This window comes from Giraffa tippelskirchi, chromosome 3, assembly GCF_054371585.1.
Source record: "Giraffa tippelskirchi isolate mGirTip1 chromosome 3, T2T-mGirTip1v1.2.pri, whole genome shotgun sequence".
In the NCBI taxonomy this organism is placed as follows: Eukaryota; Metazoa; Chordata; class Mammalia; order Artiodactyla; family Giraffidae; genus Giraffa; species Giraffa tippelskirchi.
In genome coordinates, this window is record NC_137277.1 from 149,286,201 (window position 1) to 149,308,732 (window position 22,532).

Sequence of the window (22,532 nt, forward strand, 5' to 3'; positions counted from 1 at the left end):
TCGGACATGACTGAGCGACTTAACTGAACTGAACTGATAAATAATATCATATATTTCTGTGTCTGACTTCACTCAGTGTGACAGTCTCCATCCATGTTGCTGCAACATGGCATTATTTTGTTCTTTTTTATGGCTGAGGAATATTCCATTGTATATATGTACCATACCTTCTTTATCCATTCCTCTCTTGATGGACATTTAGGTTGCTTAAGCCAAGGTTATTTTTGTATGCTTACTGGACAATTAACGTTTCTCTTGAATTATGTGTTCAGGTTTCAGATTAATTTTACTGATGATTTATTTCTTTTTCTTACTAGTTTTAGGGTGATATTAATATTAAAAAATGATTTTATGCAGTTAGAACTGTTTATTTTTGCTTTTTGAGGTCTGGGTTTGTGTTATCTTAGAAAAACCCTTAGTATATCCACAATTACCAAAAATTTTATCTTATAGTAGGTGAGTCTGTAGTTGTTTTCTTTTTAATGTTTAGATAATTTAATCCACCTGGAACTGTTCTTTGTGTTGTACATTTATTAACTCAATAACGTGGTAGATGTTATGTATTATCCTCATTTACAGATGGGCAATTTTAGGCACAGAAAAATTAAGAAACTTGCCAAAAGCGATATAGTCAACAAGTGATAGAGGGAGAATAGGAGAAGGCAATGGCAACCCACTCCAGTACCCTTGCCTAGAAAATCCCATGGATGGAGGAGCCTGGTAGGCTGTGGTCCATGGGGTGGCTAGGAGTCGGACATGACTGAGCAACTTCACTTTCACGCACTGGAGAAGGAAGTGGCAACCCACTCCAGTATTCTTGCCTGGAGAATCCCAGGGATGGGGGAGCCTGGTGGGCTGCCGTCTATGGGGTCGCACAGAGTCGGACACGGCTGAAGAGACTTAGCAGCAGCAGCAGAGGGAGAATATAGACATGGACAGCTCATACTCTTAACTGCTGCACTCTACCGCTCCTTATATAGCCAGATTGTCTTTTATTCAGTGAATTCCAAGTAGAAAAAGTGTCTTGTTTGGGTAGTGAAGAGCATCATTTAGGGACAGGTTATCTGGAATATATAAAATGTATTTCTGCTAACTTGTAGTAGATTTTTTTGCTTGTCCTGATAAATAGGTGACTAATATCAGTTGCTTCCAATGCCTCAGCATTGGCACTCAGACATTTTAGCTCTCATTTAGCACCTTACCTGTTACTTTAATTTAGAAGTTTCTAAGAACTCTAGTTGTTTAAGTTTCTAACTTAAAAGTTGAGGGAGCATCGAATAAGTAAAATATATGACTGATATCAACGGCTTAAAATGCCTCAGCATGTATATTCATTTAATGTATTCAGAACGAGTTTGAGTTAGAACCTATTCTTTGCAGTACCAAATACATTGTGTGGAAATACATTGCACTAAGTGTAATACTTTTGTCATTCTAGTTTTCCATTCCAGTGCTCATATTTCATAGGAGTGGTACAAATGTAGAAAAGAATAGTGGTAGAAAAATGTGAAGGGACAAGTCTGGGGGGATCCCGTCTGAGTGAAGGGAGAAAAAGTAATTTACTTAATTTCCTCTTAAGAGGAAATTGTCTTTCTCCACCCCAACTTCCCCAGCTTGGTCTGGCCTTATTGCCCTTGCCTTTTATCTCTAAATTAGTATAGGCTCCAAAGCAGCATACCATTCTTTGTGTAAGCTCCTCTAGGTTTGTGAATTCAGATATTTTTAAACAGTAGCTATGATATTGGAAAGTTTGGGAGCAAAGAATTGTATTTGAAACGATAATTCTGAACAATTAAATAAATTACTATCAGAAGAAAGTTAATACAGTTACAAGTACTAAAATTACTGTGTTTGTATTTATCATCCTGTCACTTAGGTGAACTGATTGCTGAAATCTTTTCAGCCCATTGTACTTATTTAGGTCACTAATTATAGAATTTGTTGTTTAGAAGATTGCATCTAGTTAAGGTGTTTGGAGAGAGTCCTGTGAGATTCAACTGAGTCATAGCCTCGGTAATTATCTTGAGAATTGTGTTGGAGAAGCAGTGAATTTCTGCAGCTAACGAATATTTCATTATTGCTTAAAGGAACCTGTTGTGTAAGATTTACCTCCTCCCAAAAATGTGACATTAATAAAGTAATACTTGAATAAAAAGAATTATATTGAGAGTAGCGTCTCTCAGTGACCAAATGTGTGGTAAACGTAGGTGTGAGACAACCGTAAGGAGCAGGGACAGAGGCTCAGAGGCCTAGTCAAGTGGGCTAGACTGTACAGAAAAGAGGAGGAAGGGAAAATTCAGCAATCTGAGTAGTCCTTTGTCATTCCTGTGGCCACTGAGTTTTATATTTGATTGATGGTCATCCTCCTAAGCCCCTGGTGGTGAAGTGTGATGAAGGCTGAGGTTATTTGGTGCGTTATATTCTGTCTTATTCACCATTGGCCCATGTGCTGTACTGAGCTCTAGAGTCTTGAAATCTGGCTAATGGCTTACCATCCCTTGTGGGGAAAGGGTTGTAAGAGGAGTATAGATGGTTAAGGAGGTAACAATAAAAGTAGTAATCCAAAACAGAGAGACAGACATATGGAAGAGCTCACTGATAACTGTTTAGGATTGCATTTCCCACGTACATTCCTCCTACTATTTTTATTCTTGATAGTTGGAGTTTTTGAGGTATCTAGCAACATTTGCTTTGATGACAGTTTAAATCAGGTAAGAGGAAGCACTTAAAATGAAAAGTAGCAAAAGAAAGCAGAGGGTGTCACAAACCAATATAGGAAGAGAAGCCCTATTTTAATCATTCAGTAATGTATTATAAATATTAAATAATTCATCAGAGATATTGTACGCTTGATTTTTTTTTTTAAACAGAACCACAGTGTATCTTTCTGATTGGAGTGCCTTATAGTTTTCTTGAGCAAGAAAGTTTTATTGATATTTTAAATCTTTCTAGTGAGTAACATTTCCCCTAAAAAATACTGTTTCACTAAATCTAAGAACTTTTTTTTAAAGTAATTTTTAAATTTTTAATTGAAGAGTAATTGCTTTACAGTATTGTGTTGGTTTCTACCAAATATCAACATGAATCAGCCATAGGTTTACCCATGTCCCCTCCCACTTAAACATCCTTCTCACCTCCCTCCCTATCCTACCCTTCTGGTAAACCTAAGAACTTTTGATCTATAATTTCAAGTAAGCAGGTAACAGTAGTAAGAGAAAATGATTTTCTGGTTTCAACGTTTTATGATGGCATTTCTGTAGAGAAAAGCACTGATAATTTAAATTCGAAATTCTTCATATTACATCTTTAGAGATTTTTCTTTTCATTATTTTTGGGGAAATGTTTCATTTAGCTCTTTTCTAATTACATGTGGGGAAAAAAAAAACTGGTGCTAAAATAAAAGGGCTGTACGTGAAACAAATTATATGCTGTGATGTACCCAGTGTTGCCAAGGAGGCCATTTAGCTATGCAGGGAGGCAACTCAGCCTAGTGCTTTTCTGTAGGGAAACTGTTAAAATAGGTTTGAAGACATCATAAGCTTAAGGAGGAGGCAAGTTTGAAACACTCCTGAAATGAACCAAGATCAAAGACTCATCTGCTGAGTTTTGAATATTCTTATGGTTTTCCTATATTTTCTGGCCTTTGAGCACTGTTTAGAAATGTTGAAAGGAGATATTGAGCAAAAGACATTGAGCAAAATACGTAGGAGACCTTATATTCTGTCATCTAGTTTTTACCTGTTGTATTTATGAAGATTAGGTTAGGTTAAGAGACCATGATCAAGGCATCTGGATTTCTGCCTCTAATGGCACTTCCTTGTCCAGAAGAAGATAGATCATGAGTAAGTAGTAAATACATAAATGCCCAAGACAGAGATTATGGTAAATGTCAACAGGGCTATATTTAAAGGGTTATGGTGGTTAATGAAGCCTTCCATACAAAGTAACTTCTGAAGAATTAAAAGGAGTCAAATTTGTGAATAATTGCAGGAAGATCAGAAGGTCCAAAGCCTGGAAGGTGGGAAAGAGCTTTGTATTTTACAACCAAAAAGGAAACTGATGTGGCCTAGAGTGTAGTAACTAGGGAGAGAGATCAATGACAAGGGGTTAGATAGGCAGCCAGGAGCTAAATCGTGTGAGGCCTTTTAGGCCATGGCAGAAGATGAAGAGTTTTTGAATTTTAGTGTAAGAAAATGAGAAATGCTATTGAAAGAGTTTAAGCGGGTCAATTCATGATCTAATTTTTATTTTTCAGTGATGACTTTGTCTTGTATGTGGTGAAAGATTAGAGAGGAACTAAGGAGAAATCAAAATCCTGGTTTGGCAGTTGTAGTAGTCCAGATAGACAAGGGAGATGGCAGGTTGCATTTTTCTCCCTGGTACTGTCAGGTTACATTTTGGTATCATTACACATCTTCCTTCTGTGGTATACTGTTTTCTAAATAGCAGGGACTATTTCTTGGATTTGGAACGTACAGTTGAATTAGTTTTAAAAACCTGTTTCCCTCAAACATTTATTTTAGAGATCTATGTTGTTTAAAATTTTCTGGAAGCACTACAAATATGTATTAGCATAATCTGTATTTTTCATTTATTGGAAAAATGTAAACATGGAAAGTATTTTGCCTCAAGTAATGATTCAAAGAATAGGGGTAGAGTGCATCTTCCTGGACTCCTTTATGATGCAGAAATACAGACTAGAAGAATAATTGCTAGTCCCATGGCCCTTTGTAGATCAGGACTTTCCTGTTTGTCCTGTTCTTAAAAAGTTGATTATTGCAATGTTTGAAGACTTGGGTCATGTCTCATTTGTATTCTTATTTAAAGCACATGTAGTCTTTCTTTTCTCACATAGGTACATAGTCCGTATTTCACTTTGAGATTTTTGTTGTTTTTTTTGTTGTTGATATTCTTTCTCCTCATTATCACAGAGAAGTGCTCATTCTTATGTCCCTAGTAGTTTTTTTTTTTTGGTCAGAGTAACGTTTCTCATTCTTGGTTACTTTCAAATAATACTGGAGGCTGCTAGTTTTCATACTTGGACTCTAGAATAGTTGGTGTGATTGCAGTCTGTAGTGTCTCATCAGAATTTTTTTTCTAAACCAGACTTTAAATTATGAGCAATAACAGAATTTGACCAATGATTTTTCTTTTATAGTAAAGTGAAAACTCCATAAAGTAACAGAATAATTGGGGGCAGAATTAAGGTAGAATTTAAATGAAGTAAAGATTTTACAGCTAACTGTTGGAAGACGTGACATAACTGGCAGAGTCTATTTTCCTAATTTGATACTCCAGCAGCAGAAGTTTACAGTTAATTTTTTAAATTTGTAGATATCTAAAAATTCACAGGAGATGTATCTTTCGTTGCTTTGCTTTCTTCTATTACTTAAAAACTAGTGGATGTACAGGGAGTATAAATTTAAAGAAAGGTTTTCCATCAGAGTTGTTTTTTTTTTAAAAAACCTCTCAGAAGAAGCTTTTCTAGCTTACAATATCCCAATATGTTAAAATTCTTTTCTTAGTTATTTTCTCTACAGGAAATTTTCATATTCTTTCTTTAAAAATGATCTTGAACTAAGAGAATTATTTACGAATTAGTACTTTTCTGTGGAGAAGGAAGCAGCCTTACTATTCGTTTCTCAGACTTTTAATTTTGAAAAATATGTTTTTTTGGTAAAGCATATTTAGACTCATAAAGTAAAACAGATCTAAGCAAATTGCAAATTACCTTTTAAGAGCTACATACTGTCCATATTTGACTTTCTAAGGTATATTGTAAATCCTAAGTATGATGAATTTTCACAAAGACGTTTTCACAGACTGAAAACACACATAGTAATCAGCACCCTGTACAGTAACAGAACTCCAGACGCCTTGTTGTGCCTTTTCTGTCACCATCCTGCCCTGTGATACTGTGGCTTAGTATTTAATGTAGGCTGAATGGTAATTATTAACTTTGGTACTCATCACACTGTTCTGCACTTATTGAAGTACTAGTGTTTAGGTTTTCTACTAATTTAGTCTTATATTAAAATTCTTCCTGAACTTGTATTAATAGGCAAAAGCAATTAACTGTTTTTCCTTAATTTTAGAATTTTTTTTGATAAGAAGTATATTTATTAATATAGGACATTTGTGAGCAATGCAAGCAGACAGGCAATGGGGCTCTGCCAATTTCAGGATAATATTGACTAGTTATCCAACTTTTTCCCCCTGATAACTTTCTTTTCTTAATTTTTCTATAAGCCTTACAGTTATTGCAGTTGTTTCTGTACTTACTTGACAGTTGAACATGTTATTTAGCTCTCTTCCTGGGGATGAGGGACACAAACAGTTGCAGAGTTTCTACTAAAACGAAACAAAATGGGCATAATTGACTATTTGATGTTTTTGAAAATATGAAGCAAAACCTGAAGGTTAGTAATTAACATCAGATAGAACCAAGTAGATAGAAGGAAAAAAAGCCTGTTTCTTAAATTTCCCGTTTCAAAGTTCCTGGAGATCCATGTTTCAGAGACTTCAGAGGGAAATGAGGCAGTAAGAGTAAAGAATACACACAAATAGTCAGTTGTTACTTAACAATGGCAACAATTTCACATTTCCACAGGGTATAAAAATCTGACAATTTTGCAAGTGAATAAAGCTTAGCTATTTTCTGTTTAAATTGTTTTACTTTAGTCAGATGATTTTCCCATAATTCACAGTTTTAAAAAGACCTCAGATCCCATTCTCAAAATGATATTTCATTATGGTTTATGTAGCTCATTAAGTCACCCCATACCTGTACTGGGCTTCCCTGGTGGCTCAGTGGTAAAGAATCCACCTGCCAAGCAGGAGACATGGGTTTGATATCTGGGTTGGGAAGATCTCTTAGAGAAGGAAATGGCAACCCACTCCAATATTCTTGCCTGGGAAAGTCTATGGACAGAAGAGCCTGGCTGGCTTCAGTCCATGTGGTCGCAAAGAGTTGGACATAACTTAGTGACTAAACAACAACAACATGCCTATGCTGCTGCTGCTGCTAAGTCGCTTCAGTCGTGTCCGACTCTGTGCGACCCCATAGAAGGCAGCCCACCAGGCTCCTCCGTCTCTGAGACTCTCCAGGCAAGAATACTGGAGTGGGTTGCCACTTCCTTCTCCAGTGCATGAAAGTGAAAAGTGAAAGTGAAGTCGCTCAGTCGTGTCCGACTCTTAGCGACCCCATGGACTGTAGCCTACCAGGCTCCTCCGTCCATGGGATTTTCCAGGCAAGAGTACTGGAGTGGGGTGCCATTGCCTTCTCCGCAGCATGCCTATACTGCTCACCAAACAACCTTTGGATTTCAGTCAGGCAAAGTTTACTGGTGTGTTTGTCTTTCTCTAACTTTTATTATGTAGCATAGTACCGTCTAAGTCCATCCATGTTGTTGCAAATGGCAAAATTTCATTCTTTTTTAATGGCTGGGTAGTATTTCATTGTATGTATTTTCTATATATTTTTTTAATCCATTTATCTGTTGATGGATCCTTACATTGCTTCTATATTTTGGCAATTGTAAATAATGCTGCTATGATATTGGGGTGCATATATCTTTTCAAATTAGTGGGTTTTTTTCTTCTTCAGATAGATACCCAGGAATGGAATTGCTGGCTCATATGATAGTTATCTTTTTAGTGTTTTGAGAAACCTCTATAATGTTTTTCACAGTGGCTGCACCAATTTACATTCCCACCAGCAGTGTACAGGTTTCTCTTTTCTCCATATCCTTCCCAGCATTTGTTACTTGTGTTCTTTTTGATGATGGCCATTCTGACAAGTGTGAGGTGATGTCTCATTGTGGTCTTGATTTGCATTTCCCTGAGGATTAATGTGATGTTGAGTATTTTTTCGTGTTCTTTTTGGCCATTAGCATTTTCTTCTTTGAAACGTGTGTTCAGGTTTTCTGTTTATTTTTAGTGGCAGAAGGGTTTTCTGTTTTTTCGATGTTGAGTTGTATGAGCTGTTTTTATATTTTGTATGTTAATGTCTTTTTGTTGTTCAGTCGCTCAGTCATGTCTGACTCTTTGTGACCCTGTGGACTGTAGCACGCTAGGCTTACCTGTCCTTCACTGTCTCCCGGAGCTTGCTCAAACTCTTACCCGTGAGTCGGTGATGCCATCCAACCATCTCCTCCGTTGTCCCCTTTACCTTCTGCCTTCAGTCTTTCCAAGCATCAGGATCTTTTCTGATGTGTCAGTTCTTCGCATCAGGTGGCCAAAGTATTGGAGCTTCAGCATCAGTCCTTCTAATGAATATTCAGGATTGATTTCCTTTAGGATTAACTAGTTTAATCTCCTTGCAGTACCAGGGACTCTCAAGAGTCTTCTCCAACACCACACTTAACCTCGTATTGATCATATTATTTGAAAATATATTCTCCCATTCAGTAGATTGTCTTCTTGTTTTGTCAGTGGTTTCCTTTGCTATGAAAAAGCTTTTAAGTTTAATTAGGTCCCATTTGTTTAATTTTGCTTTTATTTCCTTTGCTTTCAGAGTCAGATCTAAAAACATACTGTTATAAATTACATCAAAGGGTGTTCTGCCTATGTTTTCCTCTTGGAATTTTATGGCTTCCTGTTGTAAATCTTTGTCAGGGTTGATCTTGGATATTTAAAATTTATTTTTATATTTTAATTAATATTTGAAGAAATAGCCATCATTTAAAATACTTAAATTTAAAAGATGATTTTTGATGAATAGTAGGCATGTATCATTTGGATCTTTAGTCCATTTTGAGTTTATTTTTGTATATGGTATTAGAGACTGTTCTAATTTCATTCTTCGTCATGCAGCTGTCCAGTTTTCCCAGCACCTTTTATTGAAGAGACTTTTTTTTCTATTGTATATTTTTATCTCCTTCATTATAGATTAATTGGCCCTAAGTGCATAGGTTTATTTCTGGGCTGTCTATCCTGTTCCATTGATCTCTGTGTCTGTTTTGTGCCAGTACCATACTGCTTTCATTATTGTAGCTTTGTAGTGTAATCTGAAGTCAGGTAGTATGATTCTTTCTCAAGATTGAGTTTTTCTCTTTTGAACCTATTTCTATTACAATAATAGTATTTATGTTAAAGGTGGGATTTAATTTAAATCCTCCACAGAAGTATATTCTTATCCGTAACCTTCATACATAATATTTTATTTATTTATTTGGCTGAGCTAGGTCTTTGTTGTTGTGTGCAGGCTCCAGAGCACATGTGCTCAGTAGTCGTGGCTTGCAGGCTTAATTGCCCTGTTGCATGTCGGGTCTTAGTTCCCTGAACAGGGATTGAACCTGTATCCCCTGCTTTGAAAGGGGGGGGATTCTTAACCAGGAAAGTCCTAGTACATAATATTTACAGCTAATATGGAGAAGACAGTTAACGTGATAGAAAGTAAATCTTTATCAGGAGTGATCTTGTATATTTAAAATTTATCTTTACCAAGGAAGTTAATATTGAAAGAAATAGTCATCACTTAAAACTGAATATTCATTGGAAGAAATGATGCTGAAGCTGAAGCTCCAGTACTTTGGCCACCTGATGAGAAGAGCTGAATCATTGAAAAAGACCCTGATGCTGGGAAAGATTGAAGGCAGGAGAAGGGGATGAAGCAACAGTTAAAACCACACCTGGAACAACGGACTGGTTCAAAATTGGGAAAAGAGTACGTCAAGGCTATATATTGTCACCCAGCTTATTTACTTATATGCGGAGTACATCATATGGAATGCCAGGCTGGATGAATCACAGGCTGGAATCAGGATTGCTGGGAGAAATATCAAAAACCTAAGGTAGGCAGATGATACCATCCTGATGGCAGAAAGTAAGGAGGAACTAAAGAGCTTCTTGATGAAGTTAAGAGAGGAGAGTGAAGAAGCTGACTTTAAAAATCAGCATTCAAAAAACTAAGATCATGGCATCCGGTCCCATCACTTCATGGCAAATATTTGGGGAAAGAGTGGAAACAGTGTCAGATTTTATTTTCTTGGTCTCCAAAATCACTGTGGATGGTGATTGCAACCATGAAATTAATTAATTTCCTTCCACTCCTTGGAAGGAAGGCGATGACAAACCTAGACAGCATATTAAAAAGTAGAAACATAATTTTTCCAACCAAGGTCCGTCTAGTCAAAGCTATGGTTTTTCCAGTAATCATATATGGATGTGAGAGTTGGATCATAAAGAAAGCTGAGTGCCAAAGAATTGATGCTTTTGAACTGTGGTGTGGGAGAAAGCTTTTGAGAGTCCCTTGGACTGCAAGGAAATCAAACCAGTCAATTTTAAAGGTAATCAATCCTGAATATTCGTTGGAAGGATTGTTGCTGAAACTCCAATATTTGGGCCACCTGATGCCTAGAGCTGACTCACTGGAAAAGATCTTGATGCTGGGAAAGAGTGAAGGCAAAAGGAGAAGGGGGTGGCAGAGATTGACTTGGTTAGATAGCACCATCGACTCAAGGGACATGAATTTGAACAAACTCTCGGAGATAGTGGAGGGCCAGAGGAGCCTGATTTGCTGCAGTCCATTGGGTTGCAAAAAGTTGGGACACGACTTTGCGATTGAACAACAAATTGGTCTCTGAGATAATTTCTGTCCTTTAGATTTGAAATGGTTGTTCACGAGAAAAAAAGCCACACATGCAAATACATAAACACAAATATTTTGAAGTAAAAATCAAATTTAATAGGTTCAAAACAAATTCTTTCTTTATTTTTTCACCATGCCTGAGGCTTGTTGGATCCCAGTTCCCTGACCAGGGATTGAATCTGGACCCTCTTCAGTAAAGCTCGGAATCCTCACTACTGGACCACTAGGGAATTCTCAGTTTATTTTGTGTGGTGGAGAGAGGCACAGGAAAACTCTCCTGTCTTGGCCTAACATCAAAGAATAGAAGATAAGCGACAAACTCTCAAGCATAGGTTAAAACAAGTCTATGTTAAGATCCTTGAACTGTGAAATTCTTTTTCTAAGAATCCTAACAAAGATGATTTAACATATTCTAAGTTTAAATTCCATCATGTTAAAAAATGGAAAAGAAAATAAAAAAGATCCAGAGAGGTTAAGTGGCTAACCCTGTGTCACACAGCTGATTAGTATCACAGATAACATTAGAACTCATGTACATGACTCCAGTGCTTTATTCACCTATCTTAAAAAGTAATAATAGCTATGTCTTGACTTCTAAGCACTTAATAAAATTAAAAATAAAAGCCCATAACATTTTAAGTAAGTCTTTAGATCATCAAATTAAACATCAAATTAAATTACCTCTTTCGTTTATTGATTTTCATTTAAAACAACCTTTCCCCACAACCACTTTCCCAGACATCTAAGATGGCCACACTGAAGAGTTCCCACGTAAGGACAAGGGGTTGAAGGGAAAGAATTTGATTAAAGTAGCAGCAGTATTGGGAACCACTTAGTAATCGCTGCTTTTCTTTTGTAAGTAAACTATTTATTAAGTATGCTTATTGATGTATAATATAAATGTGAAAAAGCACACAGATCCTAAATATTTAGCTCAGTGAATTTTCATAAAGTGAACACATCAATTAATCATCATTTTTAAAATAGTCTTTAGAAAGTGCTAAGTAGTTTTCCCCCAATCCATTCATGTATTGCATTTTTGATTGTTATAACTGACATAATATTATGTGACCAGTTATTTTTATTGTGGTAAAATACTTAAAAATTTACCATCATAAGCATTTTGAAGTGTACAGTTCAGGTGTATTAAATATATTCAGAATGTTGTACAGCCATCACCACCATCCATTTCCACAACTGTTTTCTTCTGGTGAAACTGAAACCAACTGAATCTGCACTCTCTTCTCATTAAATGGTAACTCCCCTCTCCCTAGTCCTTGGCAATCACCATTTTACTTTCTGTCTCTGTGATTTTGACAACTCCCAGTACTTTATACAAATGGAATCATGCACTGTCTTTTTGTGACTGGTTTGTTTCACTTAGCATAATAGTCTCAAGATTTTTCCATGTTGTAGCATATATGAGAATTTCTTTCTTTTTTAAGGTGTTAAGTAATTTTTTAGATCCTGAAAATAATGTATAAATCTCAGAGTTGTTAGTCTTATTTGCCATCTGCCTTCCCTGTATTCCAGAAGAGTAGTAGTTTGTTTGTATCTTATAGTTTGTTTGTATCTTACTTCAGGAGGGCACAGAAGCTCCATTTAGAAACTTGGCCTGATGCCTGTCTGTTTGGTTCAGTAATTACTAGTGGTGAGATGCTCCCACAGTTTATATGTTTGACTTTTGACTTGACTTCAGATTTGAAGACAGTGTTATACACCATGCTCACTGTATGCGAAATACCTAGATGAAGAGAGCTGCAGAGTTCATTAGAAGATGCCAGATTCCTTCCAAGTTCTAAACAAAAGGCATTTCAGGTATAATCATTTGCCATATCCTTGCTATTTTGAACTCTTTTGCAACTTGCTGTTTGTCCATCTAAACTTCTCAGTTCAGTGAAAGCTATTGCATTTTCAGTTGCCACCAAGCCAGTCCTTTTTATGGTCTCATAATCCATTAACTACTGTAGTTTGAAATGTTGCTTGAAACTATCCATATGTATCCTGCTCTGTAACAGTAATACCCTCCAGTATGCCTTTATTCTTGAGCCCTACTGTGCACTGATTCCTTGGTTACTCGCCTGACATAGAGTGTTTGTTTCTGGACTTACGAGTCTCACTGCACTGTTGGAGGGACTGCTCTTTTAGGTCTAGCTATTAATGATGTTGGCAGTAACATTTTTTTTAAGCTTTTTATTTTGAGACATAAAAACTTGCAGGAATAATACAAAGAATTCCTGTATGTATGGGGAGGAATTCCTTGCTTCCCCAAATGTTAATGTTTTGCTATATTTGCTTTATTCTTTTCTGTATTTGTTCATATTCTCTCTTTCTGAAACACTTGAGAGTAATTGTAGACATGATGCTCATATACCCCGAAATATGTCAATGTATTTACTAAAAAATGAAAACATTTTCTTACATAAGGACAAGATAGTTTATCCAAGTCAGGAAATTAACACTGGTACAATCAGTTCAGTTCAGACGCTCAGTCATGTCTGACTCTTTGCGACCCCATAGACTGCAGCACGCCAGGCTTTCCTGTCCATCACCAACTCTCGGAGCTTGCTTAAACTCACGTCCATTGAGTCGGTGATGCCATCCAACCATTGCATCCTCTGTGATCCCCTTCTCCCGCCTTCAGTCTTTCCCAGCATCAGGATCTTTTCCAGTGAGTCAGTTCTTCCCATCAGGTGGCCAAAGTATTGGAGTTTCAGCTTCAGCATCAGTCCTTCAAAGAATATTTGGGACTGATTTCCTTTAGGATTGACTGATTGGATCTCCTTGCAGTCCAAGGGACTCACAAGAGCCTTCTCCAGCACCACAGTTCAAAAGAGTCAATTCTTTGGCGCTAAGCTTTCTTTATAGTCCAGCTCTCACATCCACACATGACTACTGGAAAAACCACAGCTTTGATTAGACGGACTTTTGTTGGCAAAGTAATGTCTCTCCTTTTTAATATGCTGTCTAGGTCGGTCATAGCTTTTCCTCCAAGGAGCAAGTGTCTTTTAATTTCATGGCTGCAATCACCATCTGCAGTGATTTTGGAGCCCCCCCAAAATAAACTCTGTCACTGTTTCCATTGTTTCCCCATCTATTTGCCACGATGAAGTGATGGGACTAGATACAATGATCTTAGTTTTCTGAATGTTGAGTTTTAAGCCAAATTCTTCAGTCTCTTTTGCTTTCATCAGAGGTTCTTTAGTTCTTTGTTTTCTGCCATAAGGATGGTGTCATCTGTGTATCTGTAGTTCTTGATATTTCTCTCGGCAGTCTTGATTCCAGCTTGTGCTTCATCCAGCCCAGCATTTTGCATGATGTACTCTGCATATAAGTTAAATAAGCAGGGTAACAATATGCAGCCTTGACGTACCCTTTTCCCGGTTTGGAACCAGTCTGTTGTTCCGTGTCCAGTTCTAACTTGCTTCTTGGCCTGCATACAGATTTCTCAGGAGGCAGATCAGGTGGTCTGGTATTCCCATCTCTTTAAGAATTTTCCACAGTTTGTTGTGATCCACACAGTCAGTTTTCATTCCAATCCCAAAGAAAGGCAATGCCAAAGAATGTTCAAACTGCTGTACAATTGCACTCATCTCACACAAGGGCAAAGTAATGCTTAAAATTCTTCAATCCAGGTTTCTATAGTATGTGAACCATGAACTTCCAGATGTTCAAGCTGGATTTAGAAAAGGCAGAGGAACCAGAGATCAAATTGGTACAATACCACTTTCTAATACTGAGACCTTCAAATATCATTAATTGTTTTAATAATGTCCATTATAACCAAAGAAAATTTTTTTCTGGTCCAGGGGCAAATCCAGGATCATGCATTACATTTAGTTGTTAATGTCTGTTTATACGCTACTCTGTGACAGTTCCTTAGTCTTTATCTTTTATGACCTTGACAGCTTTGAAGAATACAGGTTATTTTGCAGAATATCCCTCAGTTTGAATTTAGCTCGTGTTTCTTCATAATTAAAGTTGGGGTATGCATTTTTAGCAGAAATGCTATAGAAATAATTTGGGTTCTGCCATTCTAGCCTGTCCTATTGGGGGTATATGATGTCAGTATTCCTCATTACTGTGAATGTTAACTTTTATCACTTGTTTAAATGATAACCTGCCATAGAAAGTTAATATTTTCCCTTTTGTAATTAAAAGGCAACTTGTGAAGAGATATTGGGAACTTTGTGAATGGACTTTTTCTCAGCAGACTAGTTTCATCATTCATTGATGATTCTTGAGAATTAGTGATATTTTCCTAAACCTAATATTTTTTTCTATGTTTATTAATTGTCATTCTACCATAAGGAAGAACTTTCTTTTATTTGTTTTGTTCATTTGTTTATGTCAATGTGGGTTTTTATTTTAGTCAGTGGATTTTGTTATGCGTTTCTAAAGTGATGGAAGAGAGACCTGCTTTTTAGGTTCTAATTTGTGTGATATTCACTTAACTCTGTTAAGCCTCAGTTCCTAAGGCGTTACAATGATTTAATGCAGTGAAAGATATGAAAATGCTAGTCAAATGTTAATTATAATAGGTTTATATTCTCTTACGAAATTTTCAAATTAAAACTGTTTTGTTAGCTTACAGCATAATCATTTGGTGGCAAAATAAATTTGAAAACTCTAAAGAGTTTTTACCTAAGTGTGAATATTCATACTTTTTGCTGAAGAAATACTGATAGATTTAATTACTGGAAACTTCTGCACACTCCGCTGGGAATGTTGTAAAATGTGGCATATGCACATGATATCGATACTTTGTACAACCTGGAAAAGTTCAAAATTTAAATCACATTTGGTTATAAAGGTTTCATATCAAGACTTGAGGACCTGTTGTACCAGAGAGGTTCTATTTATTTGTGAGTATATGTTGATACTACCCAACTAATCTAGTTGGAAAAATTGATGCTAATAGTTACAATACTAGTAACCAAGACTATCACACAATTAGAGTAGTCTTTTCAGCTTTGGGTGAAAAAGCAAAGAATAAGGAGAAAATGCAGCAGTGCCTTTGCTGTAAGGTATTTTCTTGTCCTATTTTAAATACAACTAGGGAGATCAGATTCCCTTGTGAGTTTTTTCATTCTTACTGCTGAGCTGGCTGCTCTTCCTAATGTATTCCTAATGCTCTTTCTCCTCTCTGCCTACTTAGGTAGATTGAAAGGATGCTTTAATACGACTGCAGAATAAAGACTGTCCTGCCATTCCTCAACTACCCAGTGACTTTAGCTAATGTTTAATGTAGTATTCTATGACTGCAGAATTAAATTCATATTAAATGATATAAAGACAGATTTTACCTGTGCCTTGACTGAAAAGTAAGTTTTTTAGAGTACTGTCAGGAAGTGGTCTTACATCTTAGTAGAATATAATAATAACGGCATACTTTGCTGTATTTCCGTGGTTAATAAACATAATGGTTTTACTATATGTAAATTTTAAAATTTGTTTTTATTCCTACATGGTGATTTCTGTAAAAAACATAGTTATGCTCAAGTCTCAAAATAAATTAGCTGAATAGTACATAGTTTCAAATAGCTTAAAATAGCTGAGAAAAGAAGAGAAGTGAAAGGCAAAGGAGGAAAGGAAAGATGTATCCATCTGAATGCAGAGTTCCAGAGAATAGCAAGGAGAGAGATAAGAAAGTCTGCCTAAGTGATCAATGCAAAGAAATAGAGGAAAACAATAGAATGGGCAAGACTAGAGATCTCTTCAAGAGAACTAGAGATACCAAAGGAACATTTCATACAAAGATGGGCCCCATAAAGGACACAAATGATATGGTCCTAACAAAAGCAGAAGATAATAAGAAGAGGTGGCAAGAATACATAGTAGAAGTATACAAAAAAAGATCTTCATGACCCAGATAACCATGATGGTGTGATTACTCATGTAGAATCAGACATCCTGGAGTGCGAAGTCAAGTGGGCCTTAGGAAGCATCACTATGAACAAAGCTTGTGGAGGTGATGGAATTCCAGCTGAGCTATTTCAAATCCTAAAAGATGATGCTGTGAAAGTGCTGCACTCAATATGCCAGCAAGTTTGGAAAACTCAGCAATTCCCACAGGACTGGAAAAGGTCAATTTTTATTCCAATCCCAAAGAAAGGCAATGTCACAGAATGCTCAAACTACCTCACAATTGCATTCATCTCACACGCTAGCAAAGTAGAACTCAAAATTCTCCAAGCCAGGTTCCAACAGTACGTGAACCGTGAACTTCCAGATGTTCAAGCTGGATTTAGAAGAGACAGTGGAACAGAGAGCAAATTGCCAACATCCGTTGGATCATAGAAAAAGCAAGAGAATTCCAGAAAAACATCTGCTTCATTGACTACGCTCAAGCCTTTGACTGTGTGGATCACAATAAACTGGAAAATTCTTCAAGAGATGGGAATACCAGACCACCTGATCTGCCTCCTAAAAAATCTGTATGCGGGTCAACAAGCAGCAGTTAGAACTGGGCATGCAGCAAGGACTGGTTCACAATTGGAAAAGAAGTACATCAAGGCTGTATATTCTCACCCTGCTTATTTAACTTAAATACAGAGTATATCATGCAAAATGCTGGGCTGGATGAAGCACAAGCTGGAATCAAGACTGCCAGGAGAAATATCAATAACTTCAGATATGCAGATGACACCACCCTTATGGCAGAAAGCAAAGAGCAACTAAAGAGCCTCCTGATGAAAGTGAAAGAGAAGAGTGAAAAAGTTGGCTTAAAACTCAACATTTAAAAAATTAAAATCATGGCCTCTGGTCCCATCAGTGCATGGCAAATAGATGGGGAAACAATGGAAACAGTGACAGATTTTATTTTGGGGGAGCTCCAAAATCACTGCAGATGGTGACTGTAGCCATGAGATTAAAAGATGCTTGCTCCTTGGAAGAAAAGCTATGATCAACCTAGACAGCATAGTAGAAAGCTTTGCTGACAAAGGTCTGTCTTGTCAAAGCTATGATGAAAAGTGAAAGAAAGAAAGTGAAGTCGCTCAGTCGTGTCCGACTCTTTGCGACCCCATGGACTGTAACCTACCAGGTTCCTTTGTCCATGGGATTTTCCAGGCAAGAATTCTAGAGTGGGTTGCCATTTCCTTCTCCAGGAGATCTTCCCAACCCAGGGATTGAACCTGGGTCTCCCGCGTTGTAGGCAGATGCTTTACCATCTGAGCCACCAGGCTATGGTGAAAGTTGGACCATAAAGAAGGCTGAGCACCGACGAATTGACTCTTTTGAACTGTGATGTTGGATAAGACTCTTGAGAGGCCCTTGGACTGCAAGAAGATCCAACTAGTCAATCCTAAAAGAAATCAATTCTGAATATTCATTGGAAGGACTAATACTGAAGCTGAAGGTCCAATACTTTGGCCACCTGATGTGAAGAACTGACTCATTACACAAGACCGTGATACTGAGAAAGATTGAATGCAGGAGGAGAAGGCAACGACAGAGGATGAAATGATTGGATGGCATCACTGACTCTGTGGACAGGAGTTTGAGCAAGTTCTGGGAGTTGGTGATGGACAGGGAAGCCTGGAATGCTGCAGTCCATGGTGTCACAAAGAGTCGGACACAACTGAGCGACTGAACAGAACTGACATAGTGTTGAAAGTCTTTAGCTTTATCACTAGAAATTCTCAGTTATTAAATTAGTTACTACTTGTGAGACTTATTTTTGATCAGTTTTTTGGTGTTCTATTATTCGTGTAAATCAATTCAAACTTTTTCATATTTAAGTTAATTCTACTTCTTTATTCTCTAGTTCTAATACTGAATTTTAAACTCTCTAAATTAAGCTTAATTCAGATAAAATAGTTTCAAATTATTAACTTAAAAAGGTAAAACTACTTCCAAAGAATACATGCCATAATCAAAAAATTGGAAGTTAAATGAAAGAGCATACAATGAAATGAACATTTTATAATATTCTTATTATCTAAGCCAGGGAAAGGTTGGCAGCCTTCTTTCAGTTAGATGTCAGTCGACCTGTTGAGTATACAAATGTCTGTTTGCTTACCACCCATTCATCAGTAGTGAGTGAAGGGAAACTAGTGAAGATTGCCAACAGTACCTCTCATCTCATCTCCCCCCATTATGTAATCATAAACTTGGATGGCATGTGGTGGCAGTACCTGAAAGGATCATGGTTCTAAAAGTGAATTGGAGAGTTTTGTTTTTTTGTCAGTTGTAGATTTTCTTTTAAACTATAGTGGGTGCAAATTTTTCTGGTAGCTGGTACAAATAAAATATACTAAGAATTTCAGTGGAAAAGTATTCTGAAATGAGAATAGATAGAAGTGATTTTGTTTTGTTAATTTTGAAGCTATCTTTCAGTAAGACCACATTTGCTCCAAGTTTTGCATGCCAGTGATATAGCTTTATCTTCTTTATTTTGAATAGGTTGCTAATCCTTAAAATACATACATATTTAGTCATTGGTTTCATTGGTAGAAGTCAGTAACATGATAAATCTTTATTATGTAACATTTCAGTTGATAGAAGTGAGCAGTATTTTTTAGAGTTTTATTTTTTAAAGCAAAAAGATAAGCCAAATGTTAATCTTTAGCACATACAGTGTCCAAAAATTGTTGAAGTGCCAGTTTAAGAAATCACGTAGCAGCAACCAAGGAGTCTCATATGTATTAACCTAGCTTTTTTGTTGCTAAATGATTTCAAGACTATCTACATTTTCCTTTTAGGATTGGTCTGTAATTATGATGCAGTAAAAAGTTAGAAAATACAGTGGTTGCTTAAAATGAACATGCAGCAAAAAGGATTCAAGAGTGGTTTTTTGTAAAAATCTTGTATTGTTAGCACAATTCAGTCTGTGGTTCCTCTCATTTAGGGGAAGGCTGTAATGCCTAAAAGTTGCCAGGACTTCATTTAGCTAGTGCAGATTATAGCCAATAGATGGGGAAACAGTGGAAACAGTGTCAGACTTTATTTTTTTGGGCTGCAAAATCACTGCAGATGGTGATTACAACCATGAAATTAAAAGACACTTACTCCTTGGAAGGAAAGTTATGACCAACCTAGATAGCATATTAAAAAGCAGAGACATTACTTTGCCAACAAAGGTCCTTCTAGTCAAGGCTATGGTTTTTCCAGTAGTCATGTATGGATGTGAGAGTTGGACTGTGAAGAAAGCTGAGCACCGAAGAATTGATGCTTTTGAACTGTGGTGTTGGAGAAGACTCTTGAGAGTGCCTCGGACTGCAAGGAGATCCAACCAGTCCATCCTAAAGGAGATCAGTCCTGGGTGTTTATTGGAACGACTGATGCTGAAGCTGAAACTCCAATACTTTGGCCACCTCATGCAAAGAGTTGACTCATTGGAAAAGACCCTGATGCTGGGAAAGATTGAGGGCAGGAGGAGAAGGGGATGACAGAGGATGAGATGGCTGCATGGCATCACCGACTCGATGGACATGAGTTTGGGTAAACTCCGGGAGTTGGTGATGGACAGGGAGGCCTGGCATACTTTGGCTCATGGGGTCACAAAGAGTCAGACACGACTGAGCGACTGAACTGAACTGAACTGATTATAGCCAGACATTTAGTGGTTGATCCCCAGCCTTCTCTGAGTCTCAAGAGGAGCAGGTGATAAAGGGAATGAGGTTAAAGCGTAACTTATTGTGTAATTTATTGTGTCAGATGGGTTTAGCAGACTTTTGGGTTAAGTCTTTAAAGCTTTAAGGAAGGCTCTCTGGAGAATCCTTAAGACCTTTTCAGAGGATCTGTGAGGTCAAACATATTTTTAGCATAGTTCTAGGATGTTATTTGCTTTTTTCACTATGTTGATACTTGTACTGTTAAAGCAATTGAAAGGAAAACAACTGGTTCCTTAGCACAACTCAAGGTATTGGCACCAGACTGTTCTAGCTTTCACTGTGATCTTCACTAAAAAAAACGTGAAATGGAACCACCCAGTTTCACTTAATATCACTGACTTGAAGTTACAGAAATTAGTTTTATTAAATCTAGTCCTTTATTAAATAATTGCCTTTTTAATATTTAGTGTGGCAAAATGGGAAGCACAAGTGTTTCTGTTGCATACCAAAGGATGATGATATTTACTGGGATCCAGTTCTTCTAGAGGTAATGATTGCTTTTATCAGCTGAAAGTTGTGGGAGTCTTGGAACATTATAAACCCTCAATCCAATGATTTTTCACTTAGGCCAATGATTCTTTGCTTTTCATTGAAAGTCAAATATTCATGTAAGAATCTAATGAAATCTATGTACCCTCTTTTATCACATGACCCACATATATGTAGTCAAACACTCACAGGGTCACATAAGCACACTCTCACTCAAAGTTGTGAACAATTTAGGAGCTTGTAATTGGTCTCCTAGAGCGCATTCATGGATTTCTAGTTAAAATTCTATTATGGGTTAAATTTTGCCCCTTATAAATTTATACATTGAAGTCCTAACCTCCTTTACCTAAGAGCATGCCCTTACTTGGAAATAAGATTAATGCAGGTGTAATTAGTTAAGATGAGGCCATACTAGAATAAGGCCAAACTGTAATCCAATATGATTTGTGTCCTTATAAAAAGGGAAAATTTGGACACAGACATGCATATGGGGAAGTACCACGTGAAGATGAAGGTAGAGATCTGTAAGCCAAGGAGTTACTAAAGATTGCCAGGAAATTACCAGAAGCTAAGAGAAGCGGAACAGATTTTCCCCTCATAGTCTTCAGAAGGAACCAAACCTGCTGATGTCTTGACTTCAGATTTCTACTTTCCACAACTGAGAGACAATAAATTTTCTGTTGGGTAACCCACCATGTTTGTGGTACTTTTGTTTCAATGGACCTAGCAAATTAATTTAGATCTCTTTGCCAGGATTAAAGTTTAACACCACCTTTTGAACACTGGCCAGAGTAAGTTCCATAGGGAACTATGCTTTACCTTTGGGGTATCTTATACTGTACTTGCTTGATACTTTTTCAGTATCAGAAAATTCAGAACTTCGTTCTGCTTATAGAAAATTAAAAGAATATAAAATAGTGATTCAGTTTGATTTAGCAAACTGTTTTCAGTTGATTCACTACAGTGTATTGGACAGAAAAACTTAGGAGCCAATGGTCTAGATTTGCATTCTTACTGTATGAACTTGGTAAGTCATTTAACTTTTCTAGACTTCAGTCATTTAACTTTTCTAGACTTTGTTCTTTTAAAATGAGAAGTTGAAGTTGAGCCCTTTTTAACTCTAAAAGGTAGTGAGTGACTCCTATCTGACTTGATGACTTATTTATTAGGGTAGTATTTTAACTTTAAAATTGACCTAGTATGTTGTAATATTTTGTTATTGTATAGTTAGGCATGTGTTTCATGGAGTTGCTTGTAGGAGTATGTTTTGTAGAATGTGACTTGGTTAAAATTTTTACTCTTAAAAAGTATTATAATAGATAGAAAAAGACTAATATGATTCAGGCTGTGTCAAAGGCTGTCACCTTCCCTCCAGAGCTATCTTTTGTCATGTCAAGCTATGTCTGAGTACTTACTGAACTCGATTTAGAGCATTGGTTCCTAGCTTTTTCTTATTATACAATAAACTGGACACTAATGAAGTTTGTGTTCCTGAAGCCTAAAGAGAAAATCAGATATGGTAGTTAATACTGTTTAACTGTTAAGCAGTTTCCTCTGCTATCATGCTTTTATTCATTCATTAGAAGTCCAAACATGGAAAGGTTGAGTATTTGTAGGGCACTACATAATTTGTGGGACCAAGGGCAAAGTGAAAGTTTGGGTCCCTTTGTTCAAAAAGGATGAAAAAAAAACTGCTAAAGGTAGTAAAATATATAGTTTTTTCTTCCATGTCTTTCATTTGACTTGTCATAGGGTTTTAAAATTTTTCATTTAATGTCATTTTAAGGAAATAAAAATAAAAAATTTATCATTATCATATATTTTACCATTCATTT

General features: G+C 36.7%; 1 protein-coding gene and 1 long non-coding RNA gene across 2 annotated transcripts in view; one reads left to right on the forward strand and one right to left on the reverse strand.

Annotated features, from left to right (window-relative positions):
- The window catches only part of BMPR2 (bone morphogenetic protein receptor type 2), a 156,510-nt gene that overhangs the window by 19,375 nt on the left and 114,603 nt on the right, over positions 1-22,532 (forward strand). The gene's annotated exons all lie outside the window — the stretch shown is intronic.
- Positions 10,914-21,614, reverse strand: LOC145542668 (uncharacterized). The gene is made up of 2 exons (XR_014080058.1): positions 20,013-21,614; positions 10,914-13,146 (listed from the first exon to the last, which is right to left on the reverse strand). It is a non-coding gene; the product is annotated as an uncharacterized LOC145542668 (long non-coding RNA).